Source organism: Scaptodrosophila lebanonensis, unplaced genomic scaffold (genome assembly GCF_003285725.1).
Source record: "Scaptodrosophila lebanonensis strain 11010-0011.00,11010-0021.00 unplaced genomic scaffold, SlebRS2 tig00001410-arrow-pilon, whole genome shotgun sequence".
NCBI lineage: Eukaryota > Metazoa > Arthropoda > Insecta > Diptera > Drosophilidae > Scaptodrosophila > Scaptodrosophila lebanonensis.
In genome coordinates, this window is record NW_022060738.1 from 6,948,006 (window position 1) to 6,971,820 (window position 23,815).

Genomic DNA, 23,815 nt, shown 5'->3' on the forward strand with positions numbered 1-23,815 from the left:
ATTGTGGCTAAAAACCAACGAAGCGGTAGCAGGCGCGAATCCTTTCGCGCGTAGGTCTCTGGTGGCCAGATCCCCACCAAAGTCTGCTCCACCGTCCGTGACGCTCCACAGCTACCCCCTCTTGTGTCCATCTTCTGCTTCTTCGCGTGCAGCAAACGCAGCCGAGACGGCGAATACGCCATTCTCGACACCTCTGGCAGCGCCTTCATCGCCTACGCCTTTGCCGATAGTAGTGGCGTCTAGCGGTCCCCCAGCCCAACCAACCACCGCCCAGGCAGAGATGCAGGAACTGGGCTCCCACCTGCAGGCGGTGTGCCGTCTTTTCGAGGGTCAAAATAAGCGACATGTCAACCAGCAGGATAAGGAGATTTTTGCTGAGATGCTGAAGCTGCACAGCTCGATTTGCAGCAAAATAGACTGGTCATGTACTGGAGTGAAGCAGCATTCGAGAGATATTGGCATTCAAACTGCTGAGGCCTGGCCCAAAGTGTCCAGCCACCCCCAAGCTGGCACCCCAAAAAGGCTCAGGGACCCCAAAAGCAACCAGCGCGCGACTCCTCCAAAGAAGCATAAAACGCGTGACCAGAAGCTCGCCTCCGCATCGCAGAGTACAAGTGGCCAAGCCCTAGACACTCAGCCGCAAGACCTCGCTCAGGTAGTGAAGGGAAATGGCAACCCCCCTGACGCTTCTATCGCTCCCAAGGCTGATACATGGACGAAGGTTCAGCGTCAGACACGACAGAAGACCAGGAGACCCGATGCCATTATAGCCAAAGGCGTTGGAGAAGCCCAGTACGCTGACATTTTGAAGGCAGTGAAGTCGGCTCCGGCTCTGCAGTCACTGAAAAACGATGTACAACGTATCAGAAGAACGGGTAACGGCAGCTTGCTCTTAGAACTGAGCAGATCACCGACGCACGACATTGGTAAGCTCCACGAAGCTGTGGAGGCGGCCCTACAGGGTATGGCTGTGGTCAAGCCGCTGGTGGAAGAGGCCCAATTAGAGATCCGGGATTTGGATGAGCTAGCCACCAAGGAGGAGATACTGGAAGCGCTAAGGTCGGTCAGCGAGGACCTCAGCATCGGGCAGGACGCAGTGAAGTCAATCCGCAAGGTGAGCGGTGGTCAACAGATTGCCGTACTATCTCTGCCAGCAGAGAAAGCAAGGAGGCTCATAGAAGCAGGCAAAGTGAGAATAGGCTGGGCAATCTGCCGCATCCGAGGGGTGATTAGGCCAACTCGCTGCTACAAGTGCCTTGGCTTTGGTCATACGGCAGCAAGGTGTAGCAGCGCGGAAGATCTGAAGGACTCGTGCTACAGGTGTGGTGTAAAGGGGCACCTAGCCAGGAACTGCTCAAACAGCCCGAGATGCGCATTATGCGCAAAAGACAGCCTGCCAGCGACGGACCACGCCACAGGAAGTTTTAAATGTCCGGCGTACAAGGAGGCGGTAAGACTGCTAAGATGATAAGGTTCTTACAGCTCAATTTGAACCACTGCATCGCAGCACAAGACCTGCTACTGCAGACCATCGGCGAGCAGAATATTAGTCTGGCGCTACTCAGCGAGCCATATAGAACATACAGCAACAGCAATTGGGCAGTGGATCTTTCCGGCAAAGCTGCTCTATGGCTGTGTGAGCCTAGAGCGCCCGCTTTCTCGGAATGCAAAGCTGGTAACTTCTTCGTGAGAGCCAAAGTTTCTGACCTGTGGGTCTATAGTTGCTACCTTCCACCCAGCCTTTCCTTATCGGAGTTCGCCTCTGTCCTCGACGCTCTGGTAGACGACGCCAGGGGACGTAGCCGTGTTATTATTGGCGGAGACTTCAACGCATGGGCAGTTGAGTGGGGCAGCAACACCACTAACGCGAGAGGCCGAACTCTACTGGAAGCTTTCTCAGTATTGGATCTGACGCTGCTGAATACCGGGTCACAGCACACATTCAGCAGGGCAGGCAGCGGATCCATAATTGACCTGTCGTATGCTAGTAGCTCCCTCCACAGCCAGATCATGTGGTCCATTAGCGACGCTTATACGGCAAGCGACCATGTGGCCATCACAATCACAGTCGGAGCAACCTCCCGCAACATGCTGAATCCACCGTCCGCCAACGTGGCATACAAGCTGGATTCCTTCCGTCCAGCATCCTTCGCAAGCGCCCTCAGCGGCTTCCGACTCTCCGGTGATCCAGAAGTTATGGCTATGGACGCCGTGGCCCAAATCCGCGCGGCATGCGACGCCAGCATGGACAGACGTGGCCCCTATAGGCGCCACCACGTACCAGCTTACTGGTGGACCAACGAAATCGCGGAACTGCGAAGCTCTTGTATCAGGGCAAGAAGAATGGCGCAGAGAGCTCGCGGCACATCCTCGTCGCCCCTCAGACAGGATGCCTATCGGGAGTCTAGGCGATCTCTGAAAAGGGCGATAGCAGCAAGCAAGAGGCGATGCTTTTTCGAGATGTGCGACTCAGCCGAGCACGACCCCTGGGGGAAAGCATATAAGCTCATTGTGAAGCGAATCTACGCTGGCGGACGCAATGCTCCCATGGATGCTGAGAAACTCTCACGAATCGTTAATACCCTATTCCCCTCGAGACCCGAGTCGCCTGCGATGATCCCTACCAGAAACGAGTTATCGCCTGCCTTAGGCGACGTCACCACTGAGGAAGTGCGGCTGGCTGCTCGTAGCTTGCAGCTCAACAAAGCGCCGGGCCCGGATTCTATACCGAACCGCGCACTCAAACTGGCACTTTGTATGCACCCTGGGGCGTTCGCTACTCTGTTCGGAAGGTGTATCAGGGAAGGCATATTCCCTGCCTGCTGGAAGGTGCAGAACCTGGTTCTACTGCCGAAACCGGGAAAACCACTCGAAGACCCCTCATCCTACAGGCCGATTTGTCTCCTGGACTCGATCGGTAAGGTGCTGGAGAGACTGCTCTGCTCGAGGCTCGAAACAGCAATCGGTCTATCCCCCAATCAGTACGGGTTCCGGAAATCGAGGTCCACCATAGACGCGATCAGTAGAGTGGTGGATCTTGCGTCGAAGGCAATATCAGGTAGCAGATGGAAGGGAGGTGCCAAAGAATACTGCCTGGTGGTGACCCTCGACGTCAAAAATGCATTCAACTCGGCAGACTGGGGATGCATTCTCAACGCACTGGTGGATCAAGGCGTACCCACGTGCCTGGTGCGCTCCATTAGAAGCTACCTTAGCGATCGGATACTTAGGTTTCACACATTGTCTGGCACCAAATCCCTCAATGTTGTTGCTGGCGTCCCCCAAGGGTCGGTCCTAGGGCCGCTGCTCTGGAACGTCATGTACGACGGCATTCTCCGCCTCCAACTCCCACCCGGTACTGAGCTAGTGGGGTATGCAGATGACGTCGCAATTGTAGGCGTTGCGAAGGATATCAAAACCGTGGAAGACGCGTGCAACCGCTGCATCCGGTCGATCATTGACTGGCTGAACACCGTGGGCCTGGAACTAGCGGCGGGCAAAACAGAGGCAGTGCTAATCAGCAGCCGCAAGGCGGTAGAGCAAGCGCACATATCAATTGACGGTACTCTCGTGCGGTCCAAACGTTCAATTAACTACCTTGGGGTTAGATTGGATACGAGATTGTGCTTTCGTGAGCATCTGGAGCAGACGAATAATAAAGCTGCAGAGGCCACACGGGCGCTAGCCCGAATTATGGCCAACACTAGGGGCCCAAAGCAAGGTCGGAGGTTATTGCTTATGAGCGTAACCAAATCAATAATGCTGTACGCGGCACCGATATGGGCTGCCGCGGTGAACAAGAGGAGCTACATCCGCGACCTCGCTGCTACATACCGTCTTGGCGCTCTCCGTGTCTGTAGTGGATTCAGGACGGTTTCTGACGATGCCGTACTGGTGATCTCGGGGATGGCACCTATCGACCTCCTCGTCCTGGAGGCGAACTACCTTCACAGTTTTGCTGCCGGGCGGCCTCGAAGGGACGCGCGGGCGGCGGCTAGACGTACGACGGTAAGCAAGTGGCAAGAGCGATGGAATGCCTCGTCAAAAGGCAGGTGGACCCACACGCTAATAACTAACGTAGCATCGTGGATCGGCAGAACACATGGCAAGGTCGACTTCCACCTGACCCAACTTCTGAGCGGCCACGGTTGCTTCAGAAGTTATCTTCATAGATTTGGGCACGACTCCAGTGCGGAATGCCCGGCCTGCAGAGGGATACCGGAAGATGCTAACCACGTAGCCTTCCATTGCCCAAGGTTTGGGGCGGACAGAAGGAGACTGGAGGCGACAACCGGATCACCCCCAACGGCGTCGAACTTTGTGGCCAACATGCTCGCTAACGAAGAGTCGTGGGCTGCGAGCGCAAACTTTGCGGCCTCCGTTATGGGCAAGCTCAGGAAACAGGAGCGGGACAGGAGCGCGATATAAGCGGGTTGATCGGCCGGGCGAAGCAATGCCTAACGGCCGTACCGCCTGGACTTTGACCTGCGTTTATCATTATTATTATTACTTTTACTTTTATTATTATTATTATTACTCCTATTGTTATTTCTATCTATTCTATATTGTTATTTTTCCACTCTAAAAATAAAGAATACAAAAAAAAAAAAAAAAACACACACACACACACACACACACACACACACATGCACAACGCGCCTTTAAGCTGATTACAAAGCATTTATTCTTTCGCAGTGCTGCGCCTTGTTACGGATTTTTTTCCTGCTGATTACTTTTATTGTCGTTTACGGCTTTTGGCTTTTGTCGTATTTTTTGAGCGGCGTCTGCTCCTATTTATGTAACAAACCAACCAGCAGGCACCTAATAGGCTTTCCTTTCTTCCATCCTCTTCTTTTTTAATGTTGAACAAACTAACATTGCTGCATGGTGCACTTGTAGCAGAGAAAACTAATAATTATTTTAATTAAAATGTAAGCCCGTATATAGACCCCCTTGTATCTATAAATAATTTGTGCGCTTCAAAGTGTATTTTTTTTGTTTTCTGCTGCTTTTCTATTTTTCGTTTATTGTAGCTTAGTCAGAGTTAAGCAAACAAATGGAAAAATGAAAATTGAATTCTGCGTTAATGTAATTAAAATATGAATGGCTTTTCAATTTTCATTGAATGCGAAAGAACAAAAGTGTGCGAAACAAAAATGCAGAAACAATCAAACAAATTTGTTGGTATTTTATCGCATTATGCATTTGCATCAACTGTAAATACACTAAGAACTAATTACATTGCTTTGAATGACTCGATAAACCTGGCTAACGGAATAATTCTGTAAGGTGATATAGAAAATTAAAATAATTGCTACAAAATGAAATAAAAGTAACATAAATATGAATAATAAAATATCCAAGAAACCTTCTTTTTCAGTCAATCAACAAAACACATTTAGATTTTAAGATTAATTTACTCTACTACTAATTTTTGTTCTCTGCGTGCATATATTTGGTAATTGCGTGCCGAACAATCCATGTAAATGGCAAATAAATATGGCAAGCACCGATATTTGCGTCAAACAAATAAACAAGCACGAATATCTGTGGGGCATATACGCCTTGGGGCGAGCATTGCAACAACAAGGTGCACAACTATCTATGTGAGAGCATATTTGATTTTAATTAAGAAAATACAAGTCGTATCCATGCCTCGGATGAAACAGAAATTAATATCGCCATGCGTGTGCGTGTGCATGTGTGTGTGTGTGTGTGAGTGTGCAAATGTGTTTGTGGGCGAGTGTTTGATTGTCGTGTAGTTACAGCAAACAGCCGCAAACCAAATGCTGCAAAGATAAATTCAGAGCATGCCAACAGAACTGAATGGCGAGCCAACACATATACAAACGCACACACACACCCACACGCACACACAGATAGACAACAACTTGGTGCATGTGTAGAAATGTCGGTGCCGTTTCCTAGGCCTACTGTACGAGTGTAACAACAAATAGGAAACATTTTTTAATTTCGACTGCTACATAAAATGGCATGAAATGAAACTGCGCGACATGTGAGATTTTTATTGATCCTGAACCAGCGACGCTATCAGTTGTAAAAATATATATGAGTGTGTGGGTGAGGATGTGCGTGCGTTGTCAGTGTTGTGGGCAACATTTCGGCTTTATTAAAAAGCATTGAAATGCTGATAGAAAGCGAAAGTGGTCGTCGGTTATGTAATTTGCGATGGACGAATAAATTCCTTAAATTGAACCTAAACAGGCATTTGCTGCGTCTTATAAACAAGACTTAGTATGTGAGGAAGCTGCCATTCCAATTATTTCAATTTAACATTGAAATCATCGTTAATTAAAATATACCAGGAGAGAGAAGGGAAGGGAGAGAATCGAAAACAAATTCATAATATAAAATATTTTATCGTTCTGAGGTCATTTTATCTGCTTAAATATTTCTGAAGGACATTATTATTTTAAATATTTGGACCTGTAGATCTTCAAATGGGGAGCGAAAACTATAGAGTCTTTAAGAACCTCTCATCTAATGACGAGTTCGACATTTTTCAACAAAACAAAATTCATATGAAAAATATGGCTAGTTTCGTTTCTGTTTCGTCGCCAGATATTTGTATCATCGTGCAATTGTTAAAGAATATATTTTTGTGGCCGATTTAATAACTTAATGAAAATTGTGTTGCACACAATTTGCTGCCGCTCGACGTGCCACTTGTCGCAACATAATGAAAGTCATCAGCCCGCGAACAATTTGCAATTGTGTGTGACATTTTTTTTGTTGCTCTGCGCGAATTGTTGCTAAAAACGGAGCCCATTTATATAAAAATCCACACAACTGAATAGTAGCGGCATTGTTGCGAAACAACAGCATATTGTAGAGCTGCGGAAAAAAGGACGTCAGCAATCGCACGACACGTTGCAAGTGGCAACTCGAATTTTTATCACTCTACACAGTGTTTTTGTTGTTGCCACTGGGGCTATAATTTGTGCGCGTGCCAGCGATAGAGCTAAACAAACTTGGGGCGTGTGTGAGGGGCGTGGCACGTGCCGCTGATTAATTGCAATTGTTTGCTCCGTTTACTCATTGGCCAAAAAGTTAGCTTGTAAAATATTTGTTCGTAGTTTCAATTGCAGAACGGATGCGAAAAAGTTGCAATCTGCAAATGCCACGTCAGAGCGAAGGGTTATCAACAAGCTTTTGAAATGCAGACTGAAAATGTTGAATTGTTGCAAGACTCTGAACTTTATGGCAATTAATATAAATACTCAATCGCCGCAAATTTAGGCGCTTCACAAAATTTCAATAAGAAACAATTTTCGTACAAATTTGAGGTTTTTTTTTTTTTTGATTTGAAGCAAGAGAAAGTTATTGAAAATCGATGTTGATTACTGTTCATTAGTATTTACTTTTTCACTCCATTCTCTGCCTAATTTTACATGAGTCGTAGCTTTGTTGTTGTGTTCTAGCTTACAATTTTCGTACAAATTCGCGGGTTCTATTGGGTCTTAAGCAAGATTTCCAGAGTCTGTTACTGGTTTTTATTTATAAAGTAGGTTATTGAAAATCGATTGTGATTACTGCTCATTAGTATTTATCTTATTTATTCCGTTCCCCATGTCTAATTTTACTTGAGCCCTAGCTTACATTGTTGTTGTCTTCTCGTGTACTTCATTGTCCCATTATTGGCAGCTACTGTCATGTCCTGGACATATTTTTTGTGCTGATGGGGCAAAAGCAAAGAAAAACAAAGTACTGCTTGGCAAAGCAAACCTTGGCCAAGGCAACTCGTTTTGCTCCTGACCATTCACCTGCTGAGCAGAGCCCCTTCCTGGGGACTAGTCAGGACAGGGCAATCAGTGCTCACCTACAAAATGTAGTGCTGTTTGTATACGTATGGGATGAGAGACTGTGTATGCAGAGCCAACAACTAGCTAAGTTACTAGTTCAATACAATATATATATGTGTGCTTTCTGCATCTCACTAGTTCTCTGCTGTTTGTGTTTGCTCATTTGTGTACTTTTCGTGCTTGCCTTCATTTTCAAATTTGCTAGGAAGACCAGAAGCTGCTATCAAAGTCCATAATTGGTCTCAAGTTAGTAAAGGTTTATAAGCATTCTAGATACACATAATTACGAAAAAGCATTTAAAATGGAGAGTTGAATGAAAAAACAATTAAATATCGATGAGTGAAGATTCGTTTTCGAATTGATTATGGCCACTCAGCTTAAAGGGTTGAAGGAAACACTTGAGTTCGTTTTACCTCCACTTGCGCGCTCTTCAGTTACCTTTTTGCGCTTAAGCCTGCACTTCCATTGATAATGTTGGCCCTCAACGATGCTCCAATTGGCACCAATATTAAAAAAACACACACATACATTGCAAGTAGAAGAAAGGCAGCAGGCAGTGAAGGGGGGGGAGCAGAGGGAGCTGTTAAGGAACCTTGAGTTCGGCTTTAACTCGCACTCTATTGCTAAGGAAAGTAAATTAGCTGCCAAATGCGCTGACCTTTGCACTGCGACGAGGCAATGCCATTTAAACGCACGGAAAACTTGTGCCCAATTCTGTCAAGCATGGTCCTCGTCGTCGTCGTCGTCTTTTCATTATGAATACTGTAAACTTGTGAATTATGCGAGTCAATGTGGCTGCATAAACGCTGCCAGCGCGTTGAATAAAAACACAAAAATATAATGCTGAGTAGAACAAAAGAGATGGAAAAATACACAAGACGAAGTCAAGAGCACAAGTACAGCCAGCCAAGCAGCAGGGTGGGTGGGTTTTTGTTGAGAAGAGGGAAGTGGGAGCGCCACTGAGATAAAATGTTGTTGGCCATGGCATCGGGTCGTAGTGGTTACAATTGCACTCCTGCCATTGTGCAAGCAGAACAGAACAGATGGGGCGCGGTGGAGAGCAAGGAGCCGACATAATGACAATGAACGCGCTATAAAAATAATCAAAATCATAATACTAGTAGAGAAATGTAAGTAAAGTTCCCAGCAAATGGAGCTTGTTATGGCAAATGCTTGTACTAGGAACAAAAAAGTGCAGTTAACTTGTTATTGAAGATGACGGGCACCGTGCAAGTACAATAAGGCGATGGGGCGTATGAGTAATGTTTCAAATCTAAACAGACTTTCTAAATAAGTTTGGCATGGCATTTCAGCCATTTTATGAAGACTACGCCCCTCAATCCGTTAAATGCTTATTCTTTCGGAGTAAAATTACAATTCCTCCAGGTAAGGACTTTTGTGCATTTTTAAAGAGAACTAGTCGTTGAATCAAAATGATAAAGAAATAAACTTGGGAACAACATACTTTTGTTTATCCTTGTTTTTCTTTTTTTTTTAAATAATTGTTTGCAGAGTTAACGACTGATCGATATTCCAATTACTATTCAGAGAGCAATGTCTCTCCTTGTCTGTAAACTATTTCAGTTTATTTGTAACCACTGTGCGTATGAGTAATATTTACGATATAAACATGACTGCGACAGAGACAGGGAGACAGCCCCACTTTAAGGCACGTGCCTGCATAAAAAACTTTTTACAATTTTATTGTATTTTTCTTCGCACCCTCAACAGGGCCCAACCAGCACAGTTGTGGGCGAAAGCGTCCGAGACATTTAAACTTGTTATGAGAAAAGTCGACCGGGCCAAGAGCCACAACACTTGAGCTCAATTGTGCGCGCGTTGACAATGCGAATTACCACAGAGGGCAGTGGCAGTAAGCAACAACAACAACAGCAACAAAAACAGCAACAAAAACAGCAACAAAAACAGCAACAACTATGATGTAGGAGACGAAGAAAAACAATCTATGGCGGCTTAAAGAACTTTTTAAAGTTTGTTCTGTTTGGTCAACCACATGTAAATGTGTTGTGATATTTTCATTTGCAAAGAATTGAGTCTATATATATTTTACAATCACATAATATACTACTCATATATACCACTGCTATATGTATACTGCTTACATATTTAGCTGAATATCAAAGTTCAATAAATGTTTTGCACCTTGAGAGGACGAAGCGAAGGAAGGAAGCGTCGGCAGCGGCGACAACAAATAAATAAAACCCCAAATCGACGTAACATAAAATGTAAAACTACTCAAGCACATTGAGGTCAGCCCCAAGCGGACGGAAGGTTGTCCAAAGTGAAAGGCTTTACATTTGCCCCTCCCCGCTCTTATCCTCCAGTTGGTGCGATAAGAAGTTGCCGCTGGCCACACCGAGGTAATAAAAATGCTGCAGCAAAACTTTTTCCATGTATTTTTCTATAATTCCTTTAGCATTTTATTACGTTTGTTGCAAAGTTCCTTGTGGCTCCTTTCCCCCAGCTCTGCGCTATCAGCATTTATGGTTATTCTATTTCTGTCTGTGCGCGCTCGTTCTTTTCGTTTATTGTTTGTTTTTATTTTTGTTTTTGTACTGAGCATTGGGCACTGCTTATTGATTTTTGGTTTATTGAACTACAACAGTCAAAGTTGTTTACTGGCGAGGGGCTGGCCAACAAAATTTGCAAGGAATATTTAATTTCTTGGCCAGCTACGATCTTTGAAGGGGGAACTTGAGGAATTTGCATGCAAAGTGAAGGCCAATTGGGCGCGAAAAATGCACCTCAAAATGCGAAACTAATTGAATTATGAGAACAGGCCAGAACAAAACAAAACACGCAACGCACATACGCAGGCAGCTACTTCTGAGCCAAATACTTTGCAATCTCATTAGCTGCGTGCGCGCTTGGCAAATAAAAGAGGTTAAGTGGCGCGCAACAAACAAACAAAGTACGGAAACATGAGTGGTGAGGGCGTTGGTGGCGGTGGTTTTCCTCAAACTTGACTCTAACAATTTTTAATTAGTTTGCCAAGCACTCGAGAGGGGCATACAGTGCGTATGCGCGATGCGCACAATTGCATAACGACTTAATTAAAGTTTTTCTGCTCTTTGCTGCCAGATAATTAATGCAAAATCTTTAACACGCACTAACAATTCCAAGTTCGTCTGCGCATAATGATAAACCCAGCTGGTACTTAGCTCCTGAACTCTTGACGCGCGCCACGAAACTTTGCGTTATCATCATCAATGGGCTTAGGTTCTTTCATAATGCATGTGCGAGCTGCGAGCTGTGAGCTGCGAACTGCAAGCCGACGCGGACTTGTAATGCATCTTAATGAGCGTTGGGCCAAAGGTAAAGGCATAAAGCAGGCGCCCCAAACTGAATGCGCCCAGGCATACAGGTAGGTGCTGTCGAAGCAGCCAGCCAGCCAGCCAGCCAACCAGGCCCCGCCTGCCAGCTAAGCGGCTTAAAGTTGGCGTGAAAATTGTTGAGGCAAGTCGCCGTCGCCATCGCCGTCCCCGTAGCAGAACTTTTCTCGCAGCCAATTCTTTGATCAATTAGAGTCCTACAGCAGATGATGACAAACAAACCTAGAGGGCAGACGGGCGAGCAAGTGGGTGAGTGGGTCGACATTTTTTGTTTACCTTACCTACAAGGTGTCGTCCCAAGCTGACGTGATAATGAAAATATTTCTGATAAAGGTCGCCAAAAGGCGCAGAGTCCGACCCAAACCCCGACCAAAGCTGCCGAGCTCCTTTGTGTGACAGCTGCCCACATCTGGCAGATAATAAAGTTTCGCACAGATTGCGATAACTGCCAGCCAATCAGCCTGCCAGCCTACAAAAAAATGTACGCGTATATGTAATACATACTCGTATAATACTTATATATACAAGTATAATATAGGTCTATTATATTAAAGACCTGTGTTGTCTGTCGCTCTTGACATTTGTTTGTGTCACACAAATGCGCGCACAAAACTTTCAAGTATGTGATAATTGCAAAGATTTTCGCTTGAATCGCTGAGAGATGAATGCCGCAGCCACACACCACACACCTCCCTCAGCACCACCGCCTGCAGGGCCAGACCCAGTGGCAACTAATTGTAATGAATTTTTCAATTTGAGGATGCTGTGGGCTGGGCTGGCTGCCCTGTGCTGTTGTCGCTGATGAATGATGCACACTCGTCGCTGTCATTCATCACAGTTGGCGGCTAAAACGCGCTTTTTGCGGTCAGAGCTAGACACACGATATTTGCGCTAGAGACGACAGCGTGTTTTGATTGCAAAAATCATTCAAAAACTCTGAAATGTCAGATGTACAATTGATTATACATCGCACAATCCTTTTCGGTTTTTATGCTAAGCCTACAACGAATATTTTCACCTGATCCCAACGGAACTGTCTCTGCCTTCAATAAAAACAGCATAGCTTGCAGGACTGGCTAATAATCTTCCCCTACCATGCCTGAGATTACATTTTTTTGTGTTCTTTTAAAATGATCTTTTAATTAATTCTAAGCTTCTTCTCTCTGTTAAGTTTTTCTTTTGGTCAGTCAATGTTTGTTGACATAAATATTATTAAAATAACAATTAAATTTAATAAATAAATGATGGCTTCCTTAAATCCTAAGCCAATTGAAAAGGCGCGCGTTTTTCTTCAGTTGCTCTGAAGACAAAGGACCAATCGATTTCGAAACCACTGCTTAGAGTAGTTGTTTCTTTTGCATTTGGGCTTAAAAGGCAAACATCTGACTGAAAAGTCAATTAAGCAACTATATACGTACATTGTTCTTATTACGAATTTCAAGGAAATCAATCACTAGTTTTTTTTTTCTGTAAGAAGGCCATGAAAGAAGCTGGAGTGTTGTACTTAAATGAAAACTATCTCTCAAACGCATAAGAAAAAGGAGACGACGCACAGTGGGGCCTTAGGCCGAAACAGCTTGCGAAAATCAAAATTTTCATGAAAGCTTTGGGAGTAATGAATAAACGTGTCTAATAGTTTTTTTTCCAAAGATTACGAAAATCTTACTCTCAAAAAAATCGGAATTATAGTTTAGGACATATGTGCACTCAAAGTCGACCCTTTTTTAAGCTCGCAACAATTAATTCAATTTGATGCAAATACTTCATCTTTCAGGTATAATATTAGCTAAGTTATGAAACGAATCATTGATGTTTTGATTTGTATTGCTAGATGAATTAATTTTATGCATTATTTAATAAAAACTATGTCTTTCGTATTTGTAGTTATCTAGAAAACGTTATTTTTTAAACTACCTATTTTTAGGGTGTTTTTCAACTTTGATGGAAAATACAAAAAAAGTACCCAAAAGTACCTCGCCCATATTTTTAAAATATGTTCTCTAAATATGCTTTTACCTAACGCAATAAAACTTTCATCCGCCCGGATCCGCCGGTGTGCACCAGAGCAAAAAGAGTGCCGCAACTTCGGAAAAAAATCAGCGAAAAAGGCGCTGCCGCGGGTATAAGAAGAAGAATGCATTGCAGGTAGATTCGCAGTAACGGCTATTAGGAACATTGTATTTAGCATTATGGATACAAAAATATACCTAAACGGTCCTATTTGATCCACATTTAATATTGTGCAACCGAAATTATGCATAACGTTTATTACAGGTAGTGTAATTTACAATATCAGGTGAAGGTCTTGCAATCTTTTTGACCCTTTCATGAATTGTAATTTCTTTGCTTTAAAGCATTTGAACAGGCAAAAAGAGGTTTTAGTTTATTATCTTAGGTATGCGTTTAGAAATGGTATATATTGCCAATATTTTTGGTGCAGCGTAATAGTCGAATTTTGACTTAAAAAGCAATCAGTTGTGTCTAACTAGCAGTGAATAGTATTTTTCAATATAATTTACGTTTAAATACCTTAAAAGTGATTTTTCTTTAACATGGCTGTTCAAAATGCAACATTATTTGATCTATTTAGGAATTCCAATGATGAGAAGGAATTTGAAGAAGCTGTTCTGGAAGAGCTGTATGATGCTCTGGAAAGTGCAGATCAGCAAAAAATGTTGAGAAATAAGCTTAAATTAATTTATTCTAAAATCAAACAGAAATGGATAAGCGTAGGATATAGCAAGCAGAAATTTGATTTAAAATATGAAATCTGGCTATCAACGACTACGTACTTGGATACATCAATGGACGATGTACCCTCTACATCAACTGGACGAGCCAGAGGAAGAACAACGAAATCCATTGAAGAATGCTCGGATTTTACAAGAAAAAGAAAGCTTGTCGATGTCACAGAAGTCATAGCTACGGATCACTTGTCGGAGGCGCTGTCCATGAAATACACCAAGGATCAGGAAAAAATAAAATCGCAAGTCACAAAAGCGGTTGCTGACGCAAGCCCAGTGCGACTTAAAAGGATCAAGGAAAGCATTCCTACTCCGCCAAACTTACTGCCAAAGCAGTTCAGTGCCGATGAGGCTTTGGCATTGTTTATGGATTTGGGATTGTCAAAGGAAAAATATTTAATATTGCGACATTCCCTAATTCGGCATAATGTTGATGTTCTTCCTGGGTACAAACAAATAGGATCGGCTAAGAAAGAGGCAGTAACTCAGCCCACAATAGTGACGGAACAGTCAGTGCAAGTAACACTTCATGACCAATTGGAGAAATGTCAGAGGAAGCCCAAGAGTCGAGGAACAAGGACTATAAAAAATTCAGATATTTGAACACATGCAAGACGTCACGAATAAGGCAAAACGAGGATCTCTTCAATATGTTGTCAGCCTCTTCAGATCCACTGGTTTCATCCCTTAGACATGTGAGGTCTCACAAAGAATTAGTTAGTAATTATTCTTCGGACATGGTGAAATTATTAGATATTCCTTCGAATGTAGACGACTATTTTAAAGAAAACATATTAATGTAAATAATTGCAGCTGTCAGTACTTTATAATAAAAATTAATGTAATCATAAAATATTAACAAAATATTTTATTTTAATTTTTTTTTATGTAAAAAAAATTTTCAATATTTTTAAATTTAAAAAAAAATTTGTAATATTTAAACAATTTTTTGTTCAATTTTTAATTTGTTAAAAACTAAAAATATAACATAACTGAAAATAATTGTATCATTAAATGTTTTTTATTAGTTTGATTAGGCAAATATTGCACTGGCAACAAAATCCAACTTTGAGCACACATTGCGCAGCTCCTACAAATCACAGCACAATGCGCTATGACTTGTTTCAAAGCTTAAGAATTTTTCTTTCAAACAAAATTTGAATGACGAAAATTGCTTCAGCCGTTCAGAAGATATGATTTTTGCAACGAAAAAAGTCCGAAGGCCCCACTGTGCGACGATGCTGATAGAGTTCTTAGGGCAAGTTCATGAAAGTTCATCAATGGAGATTATAAGTAATAAATAGATTTAATTTAGAAACAGTTGTGGCTTGATTCGTAGCTGATTTGGAGAACAGTATACTGCTAGCTCTAAGTTCCTTTGGATGCTGACAGTATTTTTAATGCAAGTTCATTCTCATTATGCCACACCTATCTGCATCTATAATGGCAATTAAAATGGAGATTATAAATAAAAGTCGGTGCCAAGACGAGCGATCGATTTAATTCTGTTTATAAATTAAATTTCGATCGAATTGTGGCTTCATTCGTGGCGTATTTAGAGCAGTTTCTTTGGATGCTGATAAAATTCTTAATGCACTTCATTTCATCTTTATTATGAAACATATTAAGTCACATATTAAGTGCCAAGATGAAATTCAATTTAGAAACAGTTGTGGCTTGATTCGTGGCCGGTTTGGAGCACAGTGTACTGCCATCTCTAAGTTCCTTTGGATGCTGTGTACAGCATTGACTGTGTGCGTGCGGTTGACTTCAATGCTATTTGATGAAAAATTAACGCAAACGCACAGTCGGGCACGCACACATACACAAAACTCCAATATGTGTATATGTACACAAACAGACACACACAAACACACATAAAAGCGCTTGTCAAGTTGGTAATCTAAAATAATGGCGCTTGTAAAGTGTCTGTAAATGATGGCATGCATGTGTGCAGCAAGGGTTATCCCTCTTCCTCCTCCTCCCCTCGTCCTTCTCCCACTCCCACTTCCACTCTCTACCCTCCCTCTGTAGAGTTGATGGTGCAAATAAATTGCAATTTTGACTTACTTGCTTTCCACTGACAGACCCACTAACTGCACTTTTTCCACTGCATTCAATATTTGGCTGGCAAACTGTGATCTGTGGCGACAGGGCCAGAAACATCGCCACAGTTGATTTCAATTACTTGGACTGAGCAGTTGTTTTTGCTGCTGCTCTTACGTATTTATGTATTGAAGCGTTGGCTGTGGTTGTTGCCGTCGTTTAGACGCAAATGCAATCTAATTAAGGCAGCTGCATACAACATTCCCGTATCCATGCCCCAAATACCCCTCCAAAATCGTTTTCAAACGCCCGCTTATCGTGCTGCCTGATCTGTGAATGAGTATTGGAGGTATTCGGAACAGTGTATACCTCGGTATGGGTGTGTGTTTGCGACGTGCAAATTAGTAACAAATTGAAATGGCTTAGCTGCCAATTCGTTGCGGCTTTCGGCTGGCTGGATAGCCTGCTCTTTTACACGAATTTAAACATTCCAGTACATACATATAAAGTACATGTGTATTTGTATGTACTTGTAGGTGCCTCCTCTAATGTGGGTTAAGGTTTTCAATTGTGCCAAATTGAAAAGCTAAAAGCAATGCGCTTCAAATCGTTATTTTAAGGCTCTTTTAATGTGAAGTAGACAAATAAATACTATAAATTGCTAAGGATTGGCACAGAGGAACGAAAATTAAATGTAGATTAGTCTCAGAACACAAATGGGTTCAAATTGAAATGCATGTCATTATTCATTTCATTATGTTTGGAACATTAATAGAAAACAGATATTTTAAGTTTTTAAATGTAAGCCAAACAATTATTCACTAGATTATTAGAAAGATATATGGACAATATCTTGTGGAACGTGTCACAATTTAGAATGAAGAAGGAATGTTGGTGAGCATACCTCAGGTCAGGTACTTCAAAGAAAATTCCCACATGAATAATTATTAAAATCTGATTAAGTTCAAGTTGCTTGAAATTGAAAAAACGATTGAAAGTGAGATTTCTAAGCAATTTAAAATTACTTAAGTACTTTCAAACAACTTTTTTGGGAACATATTTATGGATCTTTTGACTATGTTGTTGAAAAATGTTTGAAAATATTAATAGAGGAAGTTATTAAAATTCAACTCAATATTTATTGGCAAACAAATATTATTCAGCCTAATGGATATTAAAAAATAATATTAATATTAAATAATAGTCGTTATTTAATTTCTATTGTTTATATTATAATGTTTCTTTTCTGTTGTATAATTTGTATTTAAATACTCACTATTATCTTTTTGTAAAACCCTTTCCTCTTTGATTGTTCTTACAGATGCACGTTAGATTATCCTTCTTCTTTCTTATCTTTTAATTTAAAATTATAATTTATTCTTTATAATATGTATGAACAGCGCACATTTGTTGATTTCATAGAATGAAAATGAAATAAAACTAGTCACCACATTGCTCTTCTCATCGAATACAAATCAAAGAATTTTCGCTCATTTCGAAATAATATTTTCGTGTTAATTAGTTGTGTTTTGTTAATTTTGACTACACCGAAGTGTTTCAGAGTGTTGTTGCAGCAGACCGATGATTCCTGATACTGCCCTAAAAAGAAACGGAAACCATCTGCTAGTCTGCCACCAGCAGGACACATTTCCCTTTCTAATTTGCAACGCCAATCATTTGTGTCGCCTCTCTGAAGAGTTGAATATTGCAATGCTCAGCACTGCCATTTGTCTGTATAGTTTTCCAATTAAGGGAAAACAGAAAATAGAAAAAGACTATTTTTAAAAAAATGTGCAAACCTTAAGTGTACTTGGTTCTTAATTTTTTTTTGTTTTTTTTTTTAAATTCTGTGAGCGCCCGCTGTCAACTTCGTTTACGATGGTCGAAGTGAAAAAGGCAACAACAATAATTGCAATGACAGGGCATGAGAAATGAAAAAGTGCAACTGCCTGCATGACTGCGCCACTCCGAGACTGTCCGAATGGCCGAGTGGCTGTCCGGCTGTCTGGCTGTCTGGCCAGCAGGGCAGCTGGTGGGGATCAGGAGCGCATCTATTTGGACTGGCTCGCTGGGCGACTGCTTAAGATATGCATGGCGCGCTCATTTGCACATTTCCGTTCGCCTGTTCGTTTCGTTTAGCGGAAGTGGCAGCAATTGCGCGCACGCCATGTTGCCAAACAGTCGGCAATTGGGGAGGAGGCGAGCAGACAAAGTGCAGTGTTGACAAAAAACAAAAAAACAAAAAGCAGAAAAGAAGCAAACCAAGAGAAGCAGCGCAGCGACATTTCTTTTGCCTTCAAATGAGCGGCAACGATGTTGCTTGAGGCATGCACCAAAATCTGCAGAAAGCAGCAACGCGGCATCTTGTCGCCGGATGTGAATTTATGCGTATTCAGCTTAAAAAATTTTTGCCATCGCAATTGCTTTTTGCGCTACACTTGCTACACTCTTTCTCCCTTCCACGTTTTCTGTTCTTTTTTTTCCGAAAATTAATTGCACAGACACAAGGGCGAAATCTCTTGCAGAGATTTTTTCTTTGCCTGCTTCTAAGTTATTGTTGGCAAGTTTCGTTTGTTGTTTCTTAATTGAAAATTAAGAAATTATTTCTGTAGCACTTTCGACTTGATGAAAACTTTTTCCCAGGTGGAAGACAGCTTTAGTTTTTCTTTTATGCATTACTTATGGCTGTTGTTGGCGACGTGGTTGAGCGTTCACATGCGTCTGGTTTGCCAGTCTGACTGACTGACTGACTGACTGACTGACTGACTGACTAGCAGGACCATGTACTCGTACAAGGACTGCAGCAGGGAAGCATTTTAACTTGCTCAACTGGAGGAAGAGCTGAAAACGTTCAAAAAACTCACACTCTGGCTCCCCCGAGAAATCAACTGACAGCTCCACTTAGATGCTTAGGCGACAACAAAAAGAAAAAAAACAAAGCCCGAGACAATAATATGATTTATAGTGGAACATAAAAAAAGAGTTTCCTTGTGGGGCTTACATACAAATGCGAGACTTTATCGTGGTGTGGAAAAACCGCTGCTTATTGTTGACCTCAACATAAATCATGGGGCACAATAAGCTGCATGTTTGTAATTAATAATTGTAATTTCCTTAAATGCTTTTCCTATTCATATGGCTAAGGAAGTTGCTCCCCACCCAGACACATGCCTTAAAGTAGGCAAAGGAAAATCGCACATTGCCAGAGGCAGCTGGCCATGCACACACACTCACACACACATACACACACACACACCACCACAGCAACACCTGGGTCTGGGCCCAGGCCGCACTGTGGGGCCTTATGCCGAACGCTTCGGTAATATATATATATATATATATATATATATATATATATATATATATATATATATATATATATGTTGTTGTTTTTAATGTAATGAGTTTGATGTTTATTGATATGTATGAATATATGATGTGTTGTGTGTGATACAATATAGCTGCAGCGAATGCGTCTGCTTCGATCTACATTCTTAGAGAGACTAACTTTGTTAGTGATGGACAGATGAGTCGATACATATGGTTTGATACATTTCAACACTTCCCCTCAAATCATATGTTCAAGAATTTCATTTAACATTTTGTTAGTAATTCAAAATTTTATATACTTAACGTATACCCAAACCCATCATGCATTCGATGTGCTTCTTTCTCGTTAGGTTTTTAGTTAAGGCGTCGGCTCGCATCTCTTCTGTGGGGATGTATTCGATGATGATTTCGTCTTTCTCCACTAGCTCTCGAATAAAATGGTGACGGATATCAATGTGCTTCGTTCGGCTGTGAAATACAGGATTTCTAGTAAGTTCGCCGGCACCCTGGTTGTCGTTGAAGATAACGATAGCGCCTTTCTTGCCCAAAACTTCTTCTATGAACAATTTCAGATGAATTGCTTCTTTTGCTGCGTCGGAAATCGCCATGTACTCAGCTTCGGTTGTGGATAATGAAACTGTGCGTTGTTTACGGGATTCCCAACTGACGGCTGCGTTAGCATACATGAAAGCGTAACCTGTGTACGATTTTCGGTCGTCGACGTTTGAACCCCAATCGGCGTCGGTGTAGCCGAATAGGTCCTTGCCTGTTCTTTTGAAAATGAGTCCTTCTTCTGCGGTGCCTTTGAGATATCTGAGGACTCTTTTCGCTGCTTCCCAGTGCTTTCGGCCAAAGCATGAGTTATACTGACTTAATACGCTTACTGCGTGGGCTATGTCTGGACGAGTGCAAACTGCTAGATACATTAGCGAGCCTATAAGACTTTGATATGGGACGTTCTTCATATTCGCTTCTTCTGCCGGTGTACTTGGTGACATTGTTTTTGATAATTTTTCACCTGGTAACATTGGGGTGGATATGGCTTTCGCATCTTGCATGTGGAATCGATTGACGACTTCATTTGTGTACTTTCGTTGGTGAATCTTTATCTGGTTTGTTTCTGCGTTCTGCTCGAATTCGATGCCTAAACAGTATCTTAGGGGTCCCATATCTTTCATGTCGAAGGTTTTTGCAAGTTCCTTCTTAAGGTCGTCGATGAATTCGTCATATTCGGAATTTCCTTCAAAATGATCTGTAAATTTTACATCTCGGCTCTTGAAGATTTTTCTCTCATCTGGACTCCATAGTCTATACGCTTTAGACTGGTTTTCGTATCCAATAAAAATACATCGTTTTGATTTTGGCTCGAATTTTCCTTTTCCAGGTTTCTTTTCTAGCATGTAGGCGATTGTGCCAAATTTCCGCAAATAGTTAACGTTTGCCTTTTTGCCGGTCCATAGAGTGTAGGGTATTTCACCATTTAGACTTCGTGATGGACACCGGTTTCTGATGTGATTCGCCGTGATGATCGCTTCAGCCCAGAAACTTGCTGCAAGTCCACTTTGAAGTAACATGCAGCGCGCCATATCGATTAGAGTTCTGTTTTTCCGCTCGGCTACTCCATTTTGCTGTGGAGTATATTCAACAGTTAATTCATGCTTTATACCAGCTTCTTTCAGCAGCCGAGAAAATTCAGAGTTTACATACTCTTTACCATTATCAGTACGCAACGTTTTGATTTTCTTTCCTGTACTATTCTCGACCATGCTTTTGTATTGTGTGAACTTACTTAATACTTCGTTCTTTTGTTTGACAAAGTATACTTCACACCACTTTGATTTGTCGTCAATGAATGTGACAAAATACTTCGAGTGACCATTGGACTGGGTGCGCATTGGTCCACAGACGTCGGAATGTACTAGTTCAAGGAGTTCATTTGACTTTGATTCGGAGTTCGGAAAGCGATTTTGTGTTTGCTTCCCCTGAATGCAGACCTCACACTGCTGCAAATTCTGTTTGACATCGGCCTGGATGCCTACCACTTTTTCAGTTTTGATCATACCTTTCAAATCGGCCTCGTTGAGATGCCCGAGTATTTCGTGCCATTCTTGAAGATCCTTCTTTTGCTCAGTTGCTTGAGCGACGTTGCTGCGCGATGGCGGCTCATTTATGTAGTACAGATTTGATTTTCGCAATGCTGTGACTATTTTCTCGCCTGTTTTGGGATTTAGTACTACTGCTCCGTTACGACGAAAGATGACCTCGAAGCCTTTATCTGTAATCTTAGAAACAGACATTAAATTTGATCTTAAGTCTGGTACATATAACGTTTCCCCCAAACTTGCAGTTCTTTTTGAGGTCTCTAATAAAACTTCTCCGCACCCTGCTATTTTAGCAGACATGTTATTTGCGAGCTTCAGTTTTTGGTTTTCACTATTTCTGACAATATTTTGAAATTTGTCCTTTTGAGAACACATGTGCGATGTGGCTCCAGAGTCTAGACACCACATTCCTTTTTCACCACATATTTGAAAAGCAATAGCGGTATTACTTGCGTTTTCAGGTCTTTCACGCTTTTCTTTGTTTTTGTTATTGTTTTCGAATTGATTTTTCGGCCTCGATCGGCATTCTCTGGCTTTATGGCCTATTTTTCCACAATTGTAGCAAGCTAATTTAAACTTTTCAGTAGGTTTGCTACTTTTCACTTTAATATAACTTTTTCGTGCAAACAATGCGTCACTGGACTCGACATTGTTGCGTTTTCGCGCTTCGTATTCTTCGAGCATTTTCGTTTTTAACGATTCCGGATCGGGTAGTTTGTCTTGCGTTTCGATCGCGACTCTAAACTGTTCGTATTCGTCTGGCACACTATACAATAGTAATATTGTTACAAGATCATCCATGATTTCCATGTCCATTTCGCGAATTTTGTCTACCGTGTCAAAGAAATTTTGCAAATGGGTATGCATGTCCCCACCATTTTGCATTTTCAACAAAATAAGCGATTTCAGCAAATGAGCTTTGCGCGCGGGACCTTTTGATTGGTATACACTTTTTAATTTGTCCCATAATTCCTTGGATGTCTCACAGTTTTTCACTTGTCTCAATTCTGTCGTAGAGATTGACAAAATTAAGTCGGATTTTGCTTTAGAATCATTCAATTCCCATTCTGCAACTTTTTCAGCAGAACTATTAGTTGGCAGCACGTTCTGGCCACTTACATATTTCCAAACATCGTTTTTTATTAATAACGCTTGTATCTGTATTTTCCAGGTATCATAATTGTCCCTTCCGAGGGGATCAATTTTAATATTTGCATAACTCATATTGTCGCACTTTTTCAGCGATTAATACTGTACTTTTGTTTTTCTAACACACTTCTTCTTACTTTTTTTTTTTTTTGCGTTTGTTTACGTTTCGTGTTTTCGTTGATCGATTATTCGATAGTTTCACCGTGTACTTTTTCAACACTTTGATTTTTCACACGCTTTATGTGCTTAACACTGATTTGTGGATTTCAAATTTAAACGACCACTTTGTTGGCGTCAGTCACCAATACACACAAGATTTTTGCACATACACATGTACGTATGTACGTCTACCACATACACACATTTACATACAATTATGCGTCTATTGCATTGATTATTTCACAATGAATTCGGCATCACCAAAACTTTTATTTATTAGGTTTCACTAAGGTATATGAGTGCAGTGGAAGCTTGCTTGGCCCATAACCTGTTGTTGTTTTTAATGTAATGAGTTTGATGTTTATTGATATGTATGAATATATGATGTGTTGTGTGTGATACAATATAGCTGCAGCGAATGCGTCTGCTTCGATCTACATTCTTAGAGAGACTAACTTTGTTAGTGATGGACAGATGAGTCGATACATATGGTTTGATACATTTCAACAATATATATATATATAAATTTTTAGGCATTAAGAAAATCGTTCTCTCAAATAATTTAATTACAGTTTATAAGTTATTTGCACTCAAAGTTAACAATTTTTCTTAGATTGCAACTCAATTTTATATATAAATACTGCATCTTTCAGGCATAATATTAGCTACATTATGCTACAAATCATTGATGTTTTGATATGTATTACTGGGTGTATTAATTTTGAGCGTACTTCAATTACAAATATGTCCTTTGCATTTACAGGTCTCTAGAAAACGTTGTTTTTAACACTACCTATTTTTAGGGTGTTTTTAAACTCTGGTGGTTAATAAAAAAGAAATTATCATTTATTACCTCGCCCACATCTCGAAAATATATTCCCCATATATTCCTTTACGTAACTTAAAAAACTTGCATCCGTCTTGATCCGACTGTGGCTTTTAGAGGAAAAAAAAATTTCGCTACCTCGAAAAAATGTGCAAAAAAAGGGAAGAATGCATAGCAGATAGATTCGCTGTTTTAGCTTTAATTGGCTATCAAAAATATTGTATTTTGGATTTTGGTTACCAAAATTTAACTAAGGGATTCTATTTGGCCGATTCTTTCCAG

The 23,815-nt window shown here is 41.4% G+C and overlaps 1 protein-coding gene across 1 annotated transcript in view; it reads right to left on the reverse strand.

The window, feature by feature from the left end:
- LOC115630547 (neural-cadherin) overlaps positions 1-23,815 on the reverse strand; it is a 154,607-nt gene that overhangs the window by 39,203 nt on the left and 91,589 nt on the right. The window lies entirely within an intron of this gene.